The sequence below is a fragment of the Pyrus communis genome, chromosome 13, assembly GCF_041283825.1.
Source record: "Pyrus communis isolate YQ-2024b chromosome 13, ASM4128382v1, whole genome shotgun sequence".
Classification (NCBI taxonomy): domain Eukaryota; kingdom Viridiplantae; phylum Streptophyta; class Magnoliopsida; order Rosales; family Rosaceae; genus Pyrus; species Pyrus communis.
In genome coordinates, this window is record NC_142577.1 from 17872749 (window position 1) to 17890224 (window position 17476).

Below are 17476 nucleotides of genomic sequence, written 5' to 3' on the forward strand. Positions count from 1 at the left end.
TCAGTGGTGATAGAGTTTTGGTGGAAGAAAGATTTATGAGAAAATTAAAGATAACGCTAAGGAGTTGCAATGCTATAAACCATTCCTATAAATAGAATAGATCGTGAACAAGAAAATGACCTTTCAACTCAACACACAAATCAACGCTCTATGGGATACTTTTTCACCCTTTTGAGAAAATTCTTACTAACACTTATCACAAAATTTCGACGGGATATATGGGTTCAGTTGATAGCCGACAAACAATGACTGACTAGATAACAGGGCTTTCTATAAGCAACATACCGATTGGATACATGGGGTTAGAGTTGTGGAGTTAGTTTGCCTTAAGAGCCTCGACCAACTAGATGGACAAGATTTTCTTTGAGTATGTGGCTGGCTATTTATCTTAAGTCTCAACTAGCGAAGAGTCTTTTGATTCTTTCGTCAAAACAGATTACTTCATCACCCTTCTCAGTCAAGTGTGGTGTTCAATCATTGGTTACTCCCAGATTACATTCATACCGCCAAACCAGTTGAACGGTTAAGACACTCATCCTTTTTGAGTATCTTTGTTTGTACAATTTGATATCGATTTGCTGAACATATATTCTTACTGATATAGTTGAGGCTGCCGAACCTGGTTCACAATATCCAGAACTTCACAATTATTTGCATAACCTTATCTTCAGGTTTTAGAACTCAAAATCAAGAATGTGCTTTTCTCAGCCAAAGTTACTCAATACAGAAGTTGGTAGTGCATTTCATTGCCTCACCAAAAGAGGATTAGTACACACAATTATAATAAAAAGGAGAAATACTATTAAGAAGAAAAGATAGAAAACACCATTGAAACAAATCTTCAATAGGTCTACCAAAAAAATCTAGAAAACCGAATAAAATAATAAGCTAGGAAATAGAATCTTATTCAAATCGGGTAATCTGGACAGCCACAGAGTCAACACGTTTTATGACCGTATCAACACCAAATCTGGCTCAAAAAGTTTATGTTTTAAAGCTTAGGTTGTCTTCTTCAACTTTGTAGAAGGAACCAACTCCAAAAAACGCCATCTTCATGCTCAAAAAATTAAGCCTGGAACGTTAATATGTCGGCACTGCGCTGGGCCCTAATTAATTCACCACGTTCAAGTGATTTAGAATGAAAACTTGGAACTTTGGTATGATTATCCTGAATGACTCACGAACTTGCTCCAATTGGAATTACTCAAAAATTCCCCCGTTTCATCATTTTATGCCCAAGATAGTTTTGCATGTCCTATAATTAAAATATAGCTCAAAGCATTAAAATTCTACTAAAATAACAAATATATTATAACCAAGAATAGGATAAAAATATATAATAAATATCGACTCATCAGTTTGTAATGCTTGGAAATTGGTATAGTGATCTAATTTGATCTTTTTTAACTGTTTTTGCTATGATTTCTCTTGGTTTATGTGGTTCTGAGGTCTGCATCGTTGAATGAGATTACTGATTGAACCCTTTTACTGGTTTTAGAATTTTTCTGTGAGACAACTGTTCTTGTGGCGAAATCGAGTTTGTGGGGTTAACTTGACTGGTCGTCAGTTATCACTGAAAATAGTGATATGGAATGCTTCCGTTCGTGTGAATGAATTGTGTATATGCTCAGTTTTGTAGATTGCTCCATCACCGTCCTTGGCTTGCTAAACATGAATGGTGTAAAAAGTTATTCGTATTTTCATGTTGGTAGTAGGAATTTTGTAACGTCTAGTATGAATTCTCAGCAAGCGTCTACGTTAGGATATCATATGCCAACTGCATTAGCATGAGCGAGCAGTCCGTTGGACTGTATGAATGACGTAGGTTGTTTAGTATGAATTTTCAGTTGTTGACCAGTCCCTTGGACTGTATCTGCCACACTGGATAAGGAGGACAGGATCGGATATGAAAAGAGGACATCATACTTTATCCTACTCTTGCATTGGTACATGACAGAGTTCGATAGTATACTAAGACCTTCTGTAAGATTTTGCAGGTTTTGAGGTATCAATTAGTCAGCGGTGAAGCTGGTGAAATCCTCTGGGATGGATTTTATCCAGTCTTTCATGTCCACCAGACAGATGAATGGCCATCCAATGTCTCAAACATAATTCAATACCTAGGGTGCTTCTAGCTGTGTTCCGGTCTTCCTTTTGTCTTGGGTTACAGATTTGGGGAGAAGTGATGGGATTTCAGGATGAATAGACTAAATAACTAAGAGCATCTCCAATGGGAGGCCCTAAATAGGGACTCCCACCACCACCATCTTTGAGTACTTAAAGGGAATCTTTGTGTCCTTAAAGGAATATTGCCTTTAATGGGAGAATCCTTATAGTAGAATCCCTAAATTTGAGGTTGTTACGATTTTATGTGATAATTTGATTAAGTGCACATTTTTTGTTTATGCTAAACTTTTTTGAATTAATTTAACATTACATTCGCGTAAAATATTTTTGTGAACATTTTAGTAAAAAAAATAAAAAAAAATTCAAATTCTGATACCAAATTTTTTCTTCACAAAAACGTAATTAGAATTGCTTCATTATTAGATTATGCCCTTGCAAATTGATTAGGTACGTAGTTGGGCACATAATATTTCAAAAAAAAAAAACCTAGAGTTCATATATTGTAATGTGTTAATCTCGTTCTTTTTTTATATATATTTTTTTAATTAAACCAGGGCAATGGTTAAAATATAAGGAATAATTGGAGACATGGAAAGATGGCATTAGCTTACTATTAATTAAAAGAAATACATTAATTTTATACCTAATGAACAAAACATTAACTCAATACTTAGTTTAAATAATTTGATTTAAGTAAATAAAAAATTTTATGTTTGAGCTTAGATTAATAGTCGTTTAATTTTCTACTGTAGACATTTAAAATATTTTCTAAACCATAGATTATATACTTTAACCTAAATAAGTTTTTGAGTAAAAAAGATATTCTACCTTATGGTCCAAAATTTCCCCTTCTTCATGCAAAAATCCTTTTGGAGTTCATGCTGCACAACAGCATTTGAACTGGTGGGCCAGCTTTACCACTTTAATTGTCCAAGAGACCCACCATATCAGTATCTATATAGTCTCTGTACGTGGGTTTATACACTAAGTAGTTTATTTTTACTTGCTAGTTCCATGAAGACTTTCTAGTTTTCTTTTTTCCAAAACTAAAGGGTGACTTCGGTAAAGAATACATCTGACTTGGTAATAACATAACATAAGATAAAAAATGTTAAAACCAAAGTTTCTTGTAACATGACTGTTAAAAACTTTAAACATAATACACATAGATAAGGTCTGAAGGCTTATTGGGCCTACTTGGCTTACGAATCTTCTAAAATTTTCCACTTCCTTAGAAGTTGGGTGGCTTACTGTACTATCAGAATAGACATCTAGGGCTGTCGGAAAAATAGAAGTTCATCTCTAGTAATGACTCAGATTGCATCCCTCAGAAGATTTAATAGGAAACATTGCATGTGATCTGGCTAAAACATCTTTAGATACCACGAACAAATATCGTTATGTATTAGTATTTTACGCTTAAATCAAGCTTACCGTCTAATTTTTCAGGATCCATACAGTAGTCTTTCCCCGGCCTCCCCTTCTTGTGGGTGGGTGGGACTCAAGGACCTGCTCCCATTCGAAGGAGGAGGGTGGGGGTGTAGTATACCATTTTGGTGGCATTGATAATGACAACATGATTAAGGGTAAAGTGAGTGGGACGTTAGTCAAACAGGAAGGGATTCATTTTGTGATAGATTCCTGTCTTCATCATGATTAAGGGTAAAACTGGATTAGTCCTTATCTGTCTACCCATTATAGGTACATTAAATTTGTCTACCATCATAAACAGTGATTACACAGTTTTTGTCCTCTCAATTGTTCGTTTGGTGCTTCATTTCTATTAATTATTTATTTACTAGTGGATGGCATTTGAAGCATTGTGGAAAGGGCGGGTTTTGATATCAACATGTCTTTCGCTATTTTCTACTTATTACTAGATCTTTCTGGTTACTGTTATTTCCAGCTGTTGTTGGCACTATCTTCGTGTATCTAATTTTCAATTTTTCGGTGCCTTGATTTTATTTTTATTATTAACATGTTGGTGCTCACTTGTAGTTGTGGTTGTCGATCATGAACAGTGAGGTCTGTGGTTAACTTTGTAAGTAAAGCAAAATATCTTCCTCAGATAATATATTCGCGGGACTCACCGCATCAGGCATTTTGATTCCCTAAAACTTCAAGTCAGCTGATTTAATTTGTGTTTCTGATTATGTTCGTAAGTTAATCATCCAGTCCTTGTGATGATCAATTGTGTTTTGATGTTAGTGGTAGCTATATACTATTTGTTGAAGTTACTTGCAGTTGGTTGTCACTTGTCATGCAAATGTTGTATTCGGTTTTTAGATAATGGGAACATGCTTTTGTGTTGGTGTTATGATTGTTGTTGAAGGAAAAATTTTGTCCTAGCTAAGAACATGTAAGAACATTTGAATACATAGGCATACTAATAACACTTTAAAGTAGGCATGCATTCAAAAACAATTCATAAAACCCATGACTTTCAAAGCCTAGTATATGGTGAACCATAAGACTCTTTAACAATATTAAAGAGAATAAGAATTTAGAGATTCTTTACCCTTGAAGCTCATCCTTGATTACACAAGGGATTCACCCAAGTGGAGGGCCTTCAAGTCACCTCCTTGCTCCTTGGATCTTCCTTGTGATTTCCTCCCTTTTAGTGCTCCTTTTCTTCTTTGAGGATTTGAGGATTTGTTCTCCAAAAACACCAAAGGTTTGGTGTCTCTAAGTCTCCACACCAAAGATGTAGTGTGAAGATGAAATGGATGACTTAGGGAAGAAGAAGATTGCTAGATGTTCCTCCCCTAAGTGGCCGGCCTCTATGTAGAAAATGAGAGAATATGTTTCACCCAAATTCAATTAGAAAACCCCAATTAGAAACAAAGCTATAAAGATGACTTTATACTTCATCTCTTAGGTTAGTGGCAAACTTGCAATTAAGCAAAAATTCCCACTACCCTTGATATGGCCGGCCTCCATTTGTTATTGGGCTTAATTGCCCATTTTGTTTTAGTTGTCATACAACTTAAACATAATGGGCCTTGTGGACCAAAACGTTTTTGTGCCCCGAAGCCCAAAACTAACTTAAACGCCCAATACGAACATTTCGTATAATTAATTAACTATTTAATTAATCTTGACCATTCTTCAATTAAACCATTTAATTGCTTATCCATTTCATATAATTTCTTCACTTATATCCTTACTCGGTGTACGATCCATTAGGTTCCAATTAGCGAGGTAGTGGGCGATGTTACTCTTAACGATCGATTGTGAATTGAAACCACATTTCAATTCTCCCTTAAAATTAGTGTTTGCTAATCTTTAGGGCTTCCACAAACCATGGGTGACGCCTAGCAGCATGTCATGGTTACCCAAGCTAAGTAGAAGTGGTTGGAGAACCTATCCAGTTACAACTACAATGCAATACGGTCCTTCTCTAATACAATACTCTTAATCACATTGTTTAAGTGATAGTTTGTTTCATGTCTACTATCCAATGTGATATTTCTCTATATGATTCAATTGAATAAGATTTGGAACAACCTTCCTTAGTCATATTCATATGCTTTGGCCAAAGACTCTCGAATCATATCTTAGAGTATTCTCCTTCCACCATGGAAGGTTAGAGATCCCTTGTTGTGCATTCATATGCCTACATGACTAGATAGCTTGACCTCAACAATGCCGTGGACACTCCAATGGAATGCCGTTGACATAATCAAAGATCAAGGACCTAACCATTAGACATCAATGATGCCTCAGGTCAAAGGACTACTTTGCATATTGCAACTATTGAGTTCTCACATGACATGTATGTTCGAACTCTCGTTTGATCGTTGTTCAGTGTACTCGATTACTCTTTCGAGCACCTATGTGTTTGCCTTAGTGTCCAACACCAAATGACTTGAGACTAGTTCATACTCACGCTTGAGTCGACATAACACATACTAACCTTAGCGGATTGTCAATGCCCAATTGGCAATCCTATGGCTAGGAACGTTTTAGGAATGAACATAAGAGAAAGGTCTCGTTAATTTAACTAACTTAAATCACTTGTCTCTTAGATCAAATACATTCCTTGGATTCCCTTATTGCTTAAACACAAGATACTATAAATAGTGATTAACAATAAGCTTTGCCCTCTATTAAACATATAAAAGTTTAACACAATAAGTATTCCAAAAAGCTATTACATCAAATGAGTGGCTTTGTGGGCATACTTCCAACAATCTCCCACTTGCACTCAAAGCCATCTTCCCATGTATCTAATACCCATCTTTTCTATATGACGGTCAAGTTGGATTTGAGACATTGGCTTCGTTAGTGGATCTGCTACGTTATCGGCTGAAGCAACTTTGAGGATGTTAACTTTCCCCTCGGCAGCATATCTTCTAATGATATTAAAACGCCTATCAAAATGCTTGTTCTTTTGATGTGCCCTGGGTTCCTTGGCTTGAGCTATCGCCCCACTATTATCACAGTACAAAGTTACTGGTGATGTAATGGTTGGAACCACTCCAAGTTCAGTGATGAACTTCTTCATCCAGAACGCTTCTTTGCCGGCTTCAGCTGCAGCGACATATTCAGCCTCTGTCGTGGAATCAGCAATTACACTTTGTTTCTTGCTTTTCCAGCTGACAGCCCCACCATTCAGAGTGAATACATATCAGGAGTTGGAACTTCTATCATCGACGTCAGATTGGAAATCTGCGTCTGTATAGCCTTCCACTCGCAACTCTGTCGCTCCTCCATAAATGAGGAACATGTCCTTAGTTCTTCTTAAGTACTTAAGGACCGTCTTGACAGCTGCCCAGTGTTCTGATCCTGGGTTAGATTGATATCGACTAGTAATGCTCACAGCATATGCGATATCAGGCCTTGTGCATATCATGGCATACATAAGACTTCCTATGGCGGAAGCATAAGGAATCATATTCATATGCCGTATCTCTTCAGGAGCCTTAGGTCCCATAGACTTAGAAAGATGAATTCCATGTCCTACATGAAGAATACCTTTCTTAGATTGCTCCATCTGGAACCTACTTAGCACCTTATCAATGTACATAGATTGGGATAATCCAATTAATTTTCTGGATCTATCACGATAGAGCATTATCCCAAGTACATAAGATGCATCTCCTAAATCTTTCATGTGGAAGGTTTTGGACAACCACACTTTTACAGAAGAAAGTACTGCAGTGTCATTCCCGAATAGTAATATGTCATCTACATATAACACTAGGAATACAACTGCTTCCCCAACGACTTTTTGATAAACACAATTGTCGTCTTCGTTTTGAGTAAAACCAAACGATTTGATTTCAGTATCAAAACGAATGTTCCAGCTCCTGGAGGCTTGCTTAAGTCCATAAATGGACCTTTGAAGCTTGCATACCTTAGTCTTTTCAGACTTGGACACGAAACCTTCGGGTTGAGCCATATAAAGCTCTTCCTCTAGGTAGCCGTTCAGAAAGGCTGTCTTCACGTCCATTTGCCAGATTTCATAATCATGGTACGCAGCTATAGCAAGCAAAATCCGAATGGACTTAATCATGGCTACAGGAGAAAAGGTTTCTTCATAGTCAATCCCTTCTCTTTGCCTGTAACCCTTGGCTACTAGTCTAGCCTTATAAGTCTCCACGTTCCCATCAACGCCTATTTTCCTCTTGAAGATCCATTTGTTTCCAACAGGTACTATACCTTCTGGAGGGTCTACAAGAGTCCAGACTTGATTTTGATACATGGAATCCATCTCGGATTTCATGGCCTCTTGCCATCTCTTTGAATCAATGTTGGACATTGCTTCAGTGTAGTCTCTAGGGTCTTCCTTTGTGTCATTGTCACCTAGAAGGTACAATTCCCCAAAGTCTTTGTCTAAGCCATACCTCCTAGGTGGCTTATTAACCCGTTCAGATCTACGTGGAGCTAGGGGTTCAGGAACAGGGTTGTCAACATGTCGTGTGCTTGTTTGTGGTTCATCATTAATCTCATTAATTTCCATCGTTTTACTTATAGTTCCTTTGAGAACAAATTGTTCCTCAAGAAACATAGCAGTTCTGGCGACAAAGACTTTCTGGTCGTCAGGATGGTAGAACTCATATCCCATAGTTTCTCTAGGATATCCCACAAAATAGCACCTTACTGATCTCGCTTCAAGCTTAGTAGCTTCAAGCTTCTTGACATATGCTTCACAACCCCAAATCTTAATATGCTTAAGACTTGGCTTTCTTCCATGCCATATCTCATAGGGCGTTTGTGAAACTGATTTGGAAAGTACTCTATTAAGCAAGTAAGCTGCTGTATATAGAGCGTATCCCCAGAATGTTACTGGTAGATCAGCGGAACTCATCATAGAACGAACCATGTTCATCAAGGTTCGATTTCTCCTTTCAGAAACTCCATTAAGTTGTGGAGTTCCCGGTGGAGTCCACTGTGATATTATTCCACACTCTTTGAGATAATCTAGGAATTCATTACTCAGATATTCACCCCCTCGATCTGATCTTAGGATTTTTATCTGTTTCCCAGTTTGTTTCTCAACTTCATTCTTGAATTCTTTGAACCTTTCAAAGGATTCTGACTTGTACTTCATAAGATACACATAGCCAAACCGAGAGTGATCGTCGGTGAATGTGATATAGTAGGAGAAACCTCCTCTCGACGTAGTAGACATAGGTCCACATACGTCAGTGTGGATTAACCCTAGAATTTCTGTGGCACGCTCTCCTTTCCCAGTGAATGGAGATTTGGTCATCTTCCCTTTCAAACAGCATTCACAAGTACCCATCTGGTCATTACCTAACGGGCGGAAATATCCGTCTTTCGACATCTTGCGAATCTTATCAAGGTTCACATGTCCAAGTTTAAGATGCCACATCTTTTCTTGATTAACTTCTTCTCTAGCCCTTTTGGGTTTTGAGGTATTCCCGCTTTCAATACAGTGCAAACCACTATTCGTCTCTTGGTGAAAAAGTCCCTCTATCATATTACCATGAGAGATAATACGACCGTTCAAGTATAAAGTGCAACTCATTTTGTCAAACAATACTGAGTGCCCATCTCGTAAAAGCTTAGAGATAGAAATCAAATTCTTTATACATGAAGGAAAATATAAACAATTTTTAAGTTCCAAGACTTCCCCAGAGGGTAGTTTAAGCATATAGGTGCCTATTGCTTTTGCAGAGATTTTAGTGCCGTTCCCAACTCGCACAACTATCTCCCCATTGCGCAGTGTCTTGCTCTCTGCTAGTCCCTGCATCGTATTACAGATATGTTGACTAGCGCCTGAATCAAATATCCAGGAATTGGAGCTCACTGTAAAAGCACTTTCTATGACCGAAATAGTCTCTTCAAAAGTTCGTGTCATAAGGCTCGCAATGCGCACCCTGTATTTCTTCTTCCAACGTTCATCCTTTCCACAATGAAAGCATGTTCCTTTGGATTTCTTTGCCTTCTTCTTATGTAACCTTTTCCTTGTTTTTGCATTCTCACTCCCACTGTCCCTTTTGAAACAATTTTCAAATTTATAGCACATGTCAATCATCTCGTTAAAAGTATGATCGAGTCTATTCACTTTATAGTTTACAATAAACTTAGTGAAATCATCCGAGAGATATGCAAGGAAAAAGTCTTGGGCCATTTTGTCAAGTATAATGGTGGGTAGTATTTTAGGCATGTCGTTAACTACATAACATAACAGAAATCGTATTAGATTGTTGATTAACTACTTGATTGGGTCTTGAATCAAATAGTACCACCCACTATTTTTGGCAAATTCCATATCCCTCAATAGAATCCGAGAGTTATGTTGAACTCTTAGCGGGGTATGGGAGACTCACCATTACCAAGCCCACCTCACGATGATACGATATCGGTTAGCAAAAATAATGATAAGAGAATAACACTTTACTCATTTACAACTCTTGTAATTACCCATCTAGTTTGGCCTCTAGAGAATGTGGCCTCACGATGATACGATATCGGCACCATTGCACTTAGTTAAGTTATTCCCACCATGCTTAGTTCATGAAGGGGTTCAAGAATAGCCTCACAATGATATGATATCGGCCATCCTCGTTGCCTACACTTACCTCATCATATGTTTATGGACTCCTCCTGAGTGTAAGCATGCACTTTGTACTCCCCCATGATAGGGTGAAGCCGGTGTACAAGTCACAAACGATTGGAGCCCACCACGGTGGAAGGCCCACGAAGAAATGTTCAAAACACCTCTCGTTTATCAACTTAATATTCGTTTGTTGAGGGAGTAGTTTTGGGCTACATCAAAACATTTTAATCATATTAAAAGAACATGGCCCTATCATAACTATTGGTCCAAGTTAATATGAATTAGTAGCATATAATACTCCCACTGTTTCGTTGAAACAAGCGAGACTATATGGAACTACTAACGAACGCATTGCATCCTCATATGGACTATATAGTCATATTAGGTTTTAGGATGATTATGAACCGTTTGATTTGATCCAACACGAGCCTTGTGTTGGACCTTGGGTTTAAGGTAGATAGTTGTTGATTTTAGTTACGCGTTTAATCCAATTAAACCGTTATTTCCTATTGGGCGTTGGACCCAACTATTCCAATTTGCATACATATAAACAAAGAGGAATACATGAAATAATAAGAAGGGCTTATGCCCTTTTACAACACAAATAATGGGCTTATGCCCTTTACAACAACTTGAATTAATCAAATTACATTCAAATCTACATTACTTAAAACCCAAGCATTCATAATGTAAATCGGCCAATCACATAGCTCAATTATCGAGGCCTTTGGTTCATAATCACCCTTTTCTTAATTAACTAAATTAACTAAGAAAGCAACTTTAAACAATTGGTTTTTGGATCCATAGAATTGATTTAAATGGAACTAAATATAATGAAAATCAAATTCTCATTAAAGAGACAAAACAATTTTTGTTCTCATTTTGTTTTTGGGCCAAAAACAATGACCACAACAATTTGGGTCACTTTGTTAAAACAAAAACTTTTGGGGTCAAAATGCAAATACAAAAAAGTATCAAAACTTTATATAATTGCACAAAAGTCCCTCCAACACCTTTTTCTAATGGGTGGCCGGCCATTTGAGAGAAAATTAAAAAATATCTAAAGTTTTGTAAGTGGTTTTTGGTAGGTGATACAAATGTGACTTTGATGGTTTACTTTAAAATTCTTTTAGTCACATCTCACCAATAATTATCACCCACCATTTGAAAAACAAAACTTTATGAAAAACATAAAACTTTTGAATCAAAACTTCAAAACTTTTTGTTCTTGGTAAGAACTTCAAGAAATATGAAGAACATACATGAAAACTCATAATAGCTCCATGGATGTTTTCTTTCACCAAAAACTCAAATTTTCACAACTCAAAAGAGGGTTAATATCCTAGGGTACTTAGGGGTTCCAAAAAGCACATTAAAACCATTTTAACAAGGCTAACAAGAACCCAAAAAACTCACCCTTTGGATTTGGCCGAAAATCCCAAAACACTTGGCACCAACTTTTAGTTCCATTATTCATGCTTTAATGAAATACATCTACAACATTTGAGATGCTAAATTTTCAAGCAAAATTTATATTCAAAGCAAGAACAAAGCTTGTAACATTTACAACACTTAAATCACAAAATATGAAAAATCACAAAACCCAAAAGGATCCACCATAAACTAGGCCTAGGCTCTTGATACCACTTGAAGGAAAAATTTTGTCCTAGCTAAGAACATGTAAGAACATTTGAATACATAGGCATACTAATAACACTTTAAAGTAGGCATGCATTCAAAAACAATTCATAAAACCCATGACTTTCAAAGCCTAGTATATGGTGAACCATAAGACTCTTTAACAATATTAAAGAGAATAAGAATTTAGAGATTCTTTACCCTTGAAGCTCATCCTTGATTACACAAGGGATTCACCCAAGTGGAGGGCCTTCAAGTCACCTCCTTGCTCCTTGGATCTTCCTTGTGATTTCCTCCCTTTTAGTGCTCCTTTTCTTCTTTGAGGATTTGAGGATTTGTTCTCCAAAAACACCAAAGGTTTGGTGTCTCTAAGTCTCCACACCAAAGATGTAGTGTGAAGATGAAATGGATGACTTAGGGAAGAAGAAGATTGCTAGATGTTCCTCCCCTAAGTGGCCGGCCTCTATGTAGAAAATGAGAGAATATGTTTCACCCAAATTCAATTAGAAAACCCCAATTAGAAACAAAGCTATAAAGATGACTTTATACTTCATCTCTTAGGTTAGTGGCAAACTTGCAATTAAGCAAAAATTCCCACTACCCTTGATATGGTCGGCCTCCATTTGTTATTGGGCTTAATTGCCCATTTTGTTTTAGTTGTCATACAACTTAAACATAATGGGCCTTGTGGACCAAAACGTTTTTGTTCCCCGAAGCCCAAAACTAACTTAAACGCCCAATACGAATGTTTCGTATAATTAATTAACTATTTAATTAATCTTGACCATTCTTCAATTAAACCATTTAATTGCTTATCCATTTCATATAATTTCTTCACTTATATCCTTACTCGGTGTACGATCCATTAGGTTCCAATTAGCGAGGTAGTGGGCGATGTTACTCTTAACGATCGATTGTGAATTGAAACCACATTTCAATTCTCCCTTAAAATTAGTGTTTGCTAATCTTTAGGGCTTCCACAAACCATGGGTGACGCCTAGCAGCATGTCATGGTTACCCAAGCTAAGTAGAAGTGGTTGGAGAACCTATCCAGTTACAACTATAATGCAATACGGTCCTTCTCTAATACAATACTCTTAATCACATTGTTTAAGTGATAGTTTGTTTCATGTCTACTATCCAATGTGATATTTCTCTATATGATTCAATTGAATAAGATTTGGAACAACCTTCCTTAGTCATATTCATATGCTTTGGCCAAAGACTCTCGAATCATATCTTAGAGTATTCTCCTTCCACCATGGAAGGTTAGAGATCCCTTGTTGTGCATTCATATGCCTACATGACTAGATAGCTTGACCCCAACAATGCCGTGGACACTCCAATGGAATGCCGTTGACATAATCAAAGATCAAGGACCTAACCATTAGACATCAATGATGCCTCAGGTCAAAGGACTACTTTGCATATTGCAACTATTGAGTTCTCACATGACATGTATGTTCGAACTCTCGTTTGATCGTTGTTCAGTGTACTCGATTACTCTTTCGAGCACCTATGTGTTTGCCTTAGTGTCCAACACCAAATGACTTGAGACTAGTTCATACTCACGCTTGAGTCGACATAACACATACTAACCTTAGCGGATTGTCAATGCCCAATTGGCAATCCTATGGCTAGGAACGTTTTAGGAATGAACATAAGAGAAAGGTCTCGTTAATTTAACTAACTTAAATCACTTGTCTCTTAGATCAAATACATTCCTTGGATTCCCTTATTGCTTAAACACAAGATACTATAAATAGTGATTAACAATAAGCCTTGCCCTCTATTAAACATATAAAAGTTTAACACAATAAGTATTCCAAAAAGCTATTACATCAAATGAGTGGCTTTGTGGGCATACTTCTAACAGTTGTATGCATTCAGATCCTCGAAGTTCCAAATGTAGTCATTATGTCCTTTTTGGTTGGGAAGAAAAACAACACCAGAAGGCAGGAAGGTGCAAATAGTTGGAGTTTTTGCTTTGAACTTTCTGTAAACCTGTTTGGGCCCAAAATAATATTGTTGGGCCGAGCAGCAGGTTGTGCTCGGCCCAAGGCTGTGTCAAATGCTATGGGCCGAGTGATAAATCCCGGGCCAGTTGGCAGGGTCGGTCGAGTCCTATCCTAAGAAGTAGTCCAGATAAACAGAAAGGGTCGAGGAAGTCCTGGTGCGACCAGGATTCCCGGCCGGCAAAGAATAAAGTCTCGGAAAAGGGGAAAGTTCAAAGTCCTAGTGGGAGTAGGTTTGTTCGAGGTAGAGTTGAAACGGGACAAAGACTCCCAATCCAGATAAGGATTCAATTCGGTCTCAAGGAATGGGGTGCTATCAATACAAGAAATCATGCAACAAAAAAGCCCCTTCAATTCAGCATACAATTGCCCTGCGCAAAACCTCTCAAATACCTTGAGATTTTTTTTCCTTTTCTTTATCTGCCGACACACCTTCAGTTTGGATAAACAGCACTGTGGAGGCACTCGGCGAGCACCTTCAGTTTGGATAAACAGCACTGCTGCCGCAGAATCAACCGACCGAGAAGCACCTTCAGTTTGGATAAACAGCACTGCGTCGAGGCCGACCGGTTACCTATCTGAGTCTCGACCTAGAAGGGTTTTCGAACCCTTGTTGGTAGAGGTCACCTTGCTAGCCTTCTCGGCGTAGTCAGGTGTTACGAATTGCGTTACTCGGCGTACTGGACGCCGAGTGATTTTATGATTGGATACTTGCAAGTAAGTTTCAGGGTTCGGCATTCCGACGGCCGAACTACATTTACCATCAAGACATACATCACATTTGAGTACCTGTGCCCATATAGTTTGGTCTCAATTCGACGTGCCTATACTCTTACGAATATAATCACAGTGACCGAATCGGGCTTCGACGATTTGTGAACTCCGCAGAATTAGTAGCCTTGTCTTCAGGCTATAGAACCCAGAGACCGAGAGTGTTCCTTCCTCGGTCGCAATCGCAAGATAGAGAAGTCAATGAAGCGCTCAACGCGACATCAACGAATTTTACTCCTCGGCCAAGCTCGGCCGACGAGTTGGCACGCCCCGCATTCAACCGAAGGACGTAGTTAGCTTATTAGTTACTCGGCCTGCGCGCCACGTAGGTTTTGTAATTTTTAGAGTCAACAAAACCAAATGCATGTTCGTGCTGCACAATACAACTTAACTATTACGGAGAATTAGCAATAGGTTCGAAGCTGTTTAACAGAAGGGCTCAAATCCTGCCTGGTAATGGACCTAATAGAAGAGGTTATAACGCCACTCCTTCCGACAAACGACAAACGACTTGATTGTTGCGAGTTGCGACGGATAGCATCGATTATATTGCTCAAAAATGTTATAGAAAGGCATTCTTGTAGCTCTCCGTTGGTTGTTCTAGTGGCTCACATTATAAACAAATAAGAAAAACATTGAATATGCCATAAACCAATTGCAGGTTCATAATAATTGGGCTATCATTTAGTATTTTACAGATTAATTAATACGATAGTTGAATAACCAGTTGAACGAACATGTCTTATTGAGAATCAGAGATGTGAATATTTCTGGTAGGCTAACGATCATATTGTTTATAAATGTTTCAACGATCTTATTGGTAGGCTAACGATCGACAACCTACTAATAACTGTTTCAACGATTTTCTCTGAACCCAAGACGAAATATTTCTCCTCCGTTGTTCATTCCATGAGTTTCTAGCTTCTACCTTCACAAGCAAGCTATCTTCTCTTCCGCAAGCTTGAGGCCTCTTGTGGATATTTTATTTTATTTTGTACTTTGGCCTGGTTGGTGGGCTGGATGAGATTGGGTCTTACGGATGTGATTGGATTGACAGGAAATTATAACCCATGTATAAAGATAGGTTAGATAACCCACTCTATTGGGAATTCATAACCCATTATGTCAAGTTCTGTTCACCTCACATTTTGACACAATAAACAACAGATTGAACTTAAGTCTATTTTAATTGGTCACAACCTATCCCAACCACCAAACAGATATATGCAAAACTTTCAAGATTAGTGGTTCATACACTACTACAATATTAGCTTTAGGTGGCGGATGATGGTGGTGGATATTAGAAAAATCATGTCGGATAAATTATATCCGACACATCATTTAATTAGTGGCGGATATTAGAAAAATCCTATCGGTTATATCCGACATAAATTTCTGGCGGATATTAAAAAAATCCTGTCGGTTATAACCGACAGCATTGTTAAATCCTTTTTTTAAATATTTTTGATAGATTCTGGCAGTTTTTAAGTTAATGGTGGTGGTTATAACCGACATAAATTGACTATTTTATTATTTTCCTTTCTGGCAGTTATTATTTTAGTATTCTGGCGGTTATAACAAACAAAAATGAAAATTTTATTATTTTAAAATGTTATATTGATAAAATAAAAAATAAATAAATAAACACATATTTTTAAATTTTTTTTTTCACTCATGACCCTAAAGTCTAATAAATCCAATTCCCACGAGCCATAAATTTTCTAAGAGAATAATAACAACAGATTACAATCTGAAGCTCTATCATTTTTCTAAAAAGGATTATGCTCCCTCACAGGCAAGCAACAAGATACAAAGAAATTCAAACAATTTTTTTTTCAATGCATCACAAAGCACATTGTATGGCACATAAACACACATGAACATCTGGTGTACTCTATCATGTCTGGCACATTGTCTGACAATTGTTTTCAATGCGTCACAAAGCACATTGTTTGGCACATAAACACACATGAACAACTAGTTTCGTAGAATGCATATCCTATCAAATTGATAGATTTAACAAACACTTAAAGAGTTAATGTTATACTTCCATTTAGTATAAAATAAGATTTATCCACTAGTGTAAATAATTTAAATTGAAGATCGAATTCATTCATTGCATTCTTATAGGATTGAGGAGTGTAGCTGCAAAAAATCATCAAAATCGGAGCTAAAATAACCGTTAAATTGTGATTTTTCGTTTATAACCATCGAAAACTTTTGTTCTGTTACCTAATCTCTGAATGTTTGTTTTTTACGATTTTTTACGTATGCGATCTTGGAGTGTGTACAAATAAGTTTGACGGTTCGATCGTTGAAAAACGTTTCATAGAATGCGTATTACATCAAAACGATAGATTAAACCAACACTTAGAGTTAATGTTATACTTCCTCATCAAGTATAAAATAAGATTTTGTTGTATCCGTATTTTAAATTGAAGATCAAATTCGTTCAATGCATTCTTATAGGGTTGAGGAGTGTAGTTGTAAAAAAACATCAAAATCAGAGCTAAAATAACTGTTAAATTGTGATTTTTCGTTTATAACCGTTGCAAACTTTTGTTTTGTTACCTAATCTCTGAACGTTTGTTTTTTGTGATTTTTTTACTTATGTGATCTCGGAGTGTGTACAAACAAGTTTGACGGTTAGATCATTGAAACAAGTTTCGTAGAATGTGTATCGCGTCAAAACGGTAGATTAAATAAACACTTACGAGTTAATGTTATACTTTCAATAAGTATAAAATAAGATTTTGTGGTATCCACTAGTGCAAATATTTTAAATTGAAGATCAAATTTTTTCATTGCATTCTTATAAGGTCAAGGAGTGTAGCTGTAAAAAATCATCAAATTTGGACCTCAAATAACAGTTAAATTGTGATTTTTCGTTTAT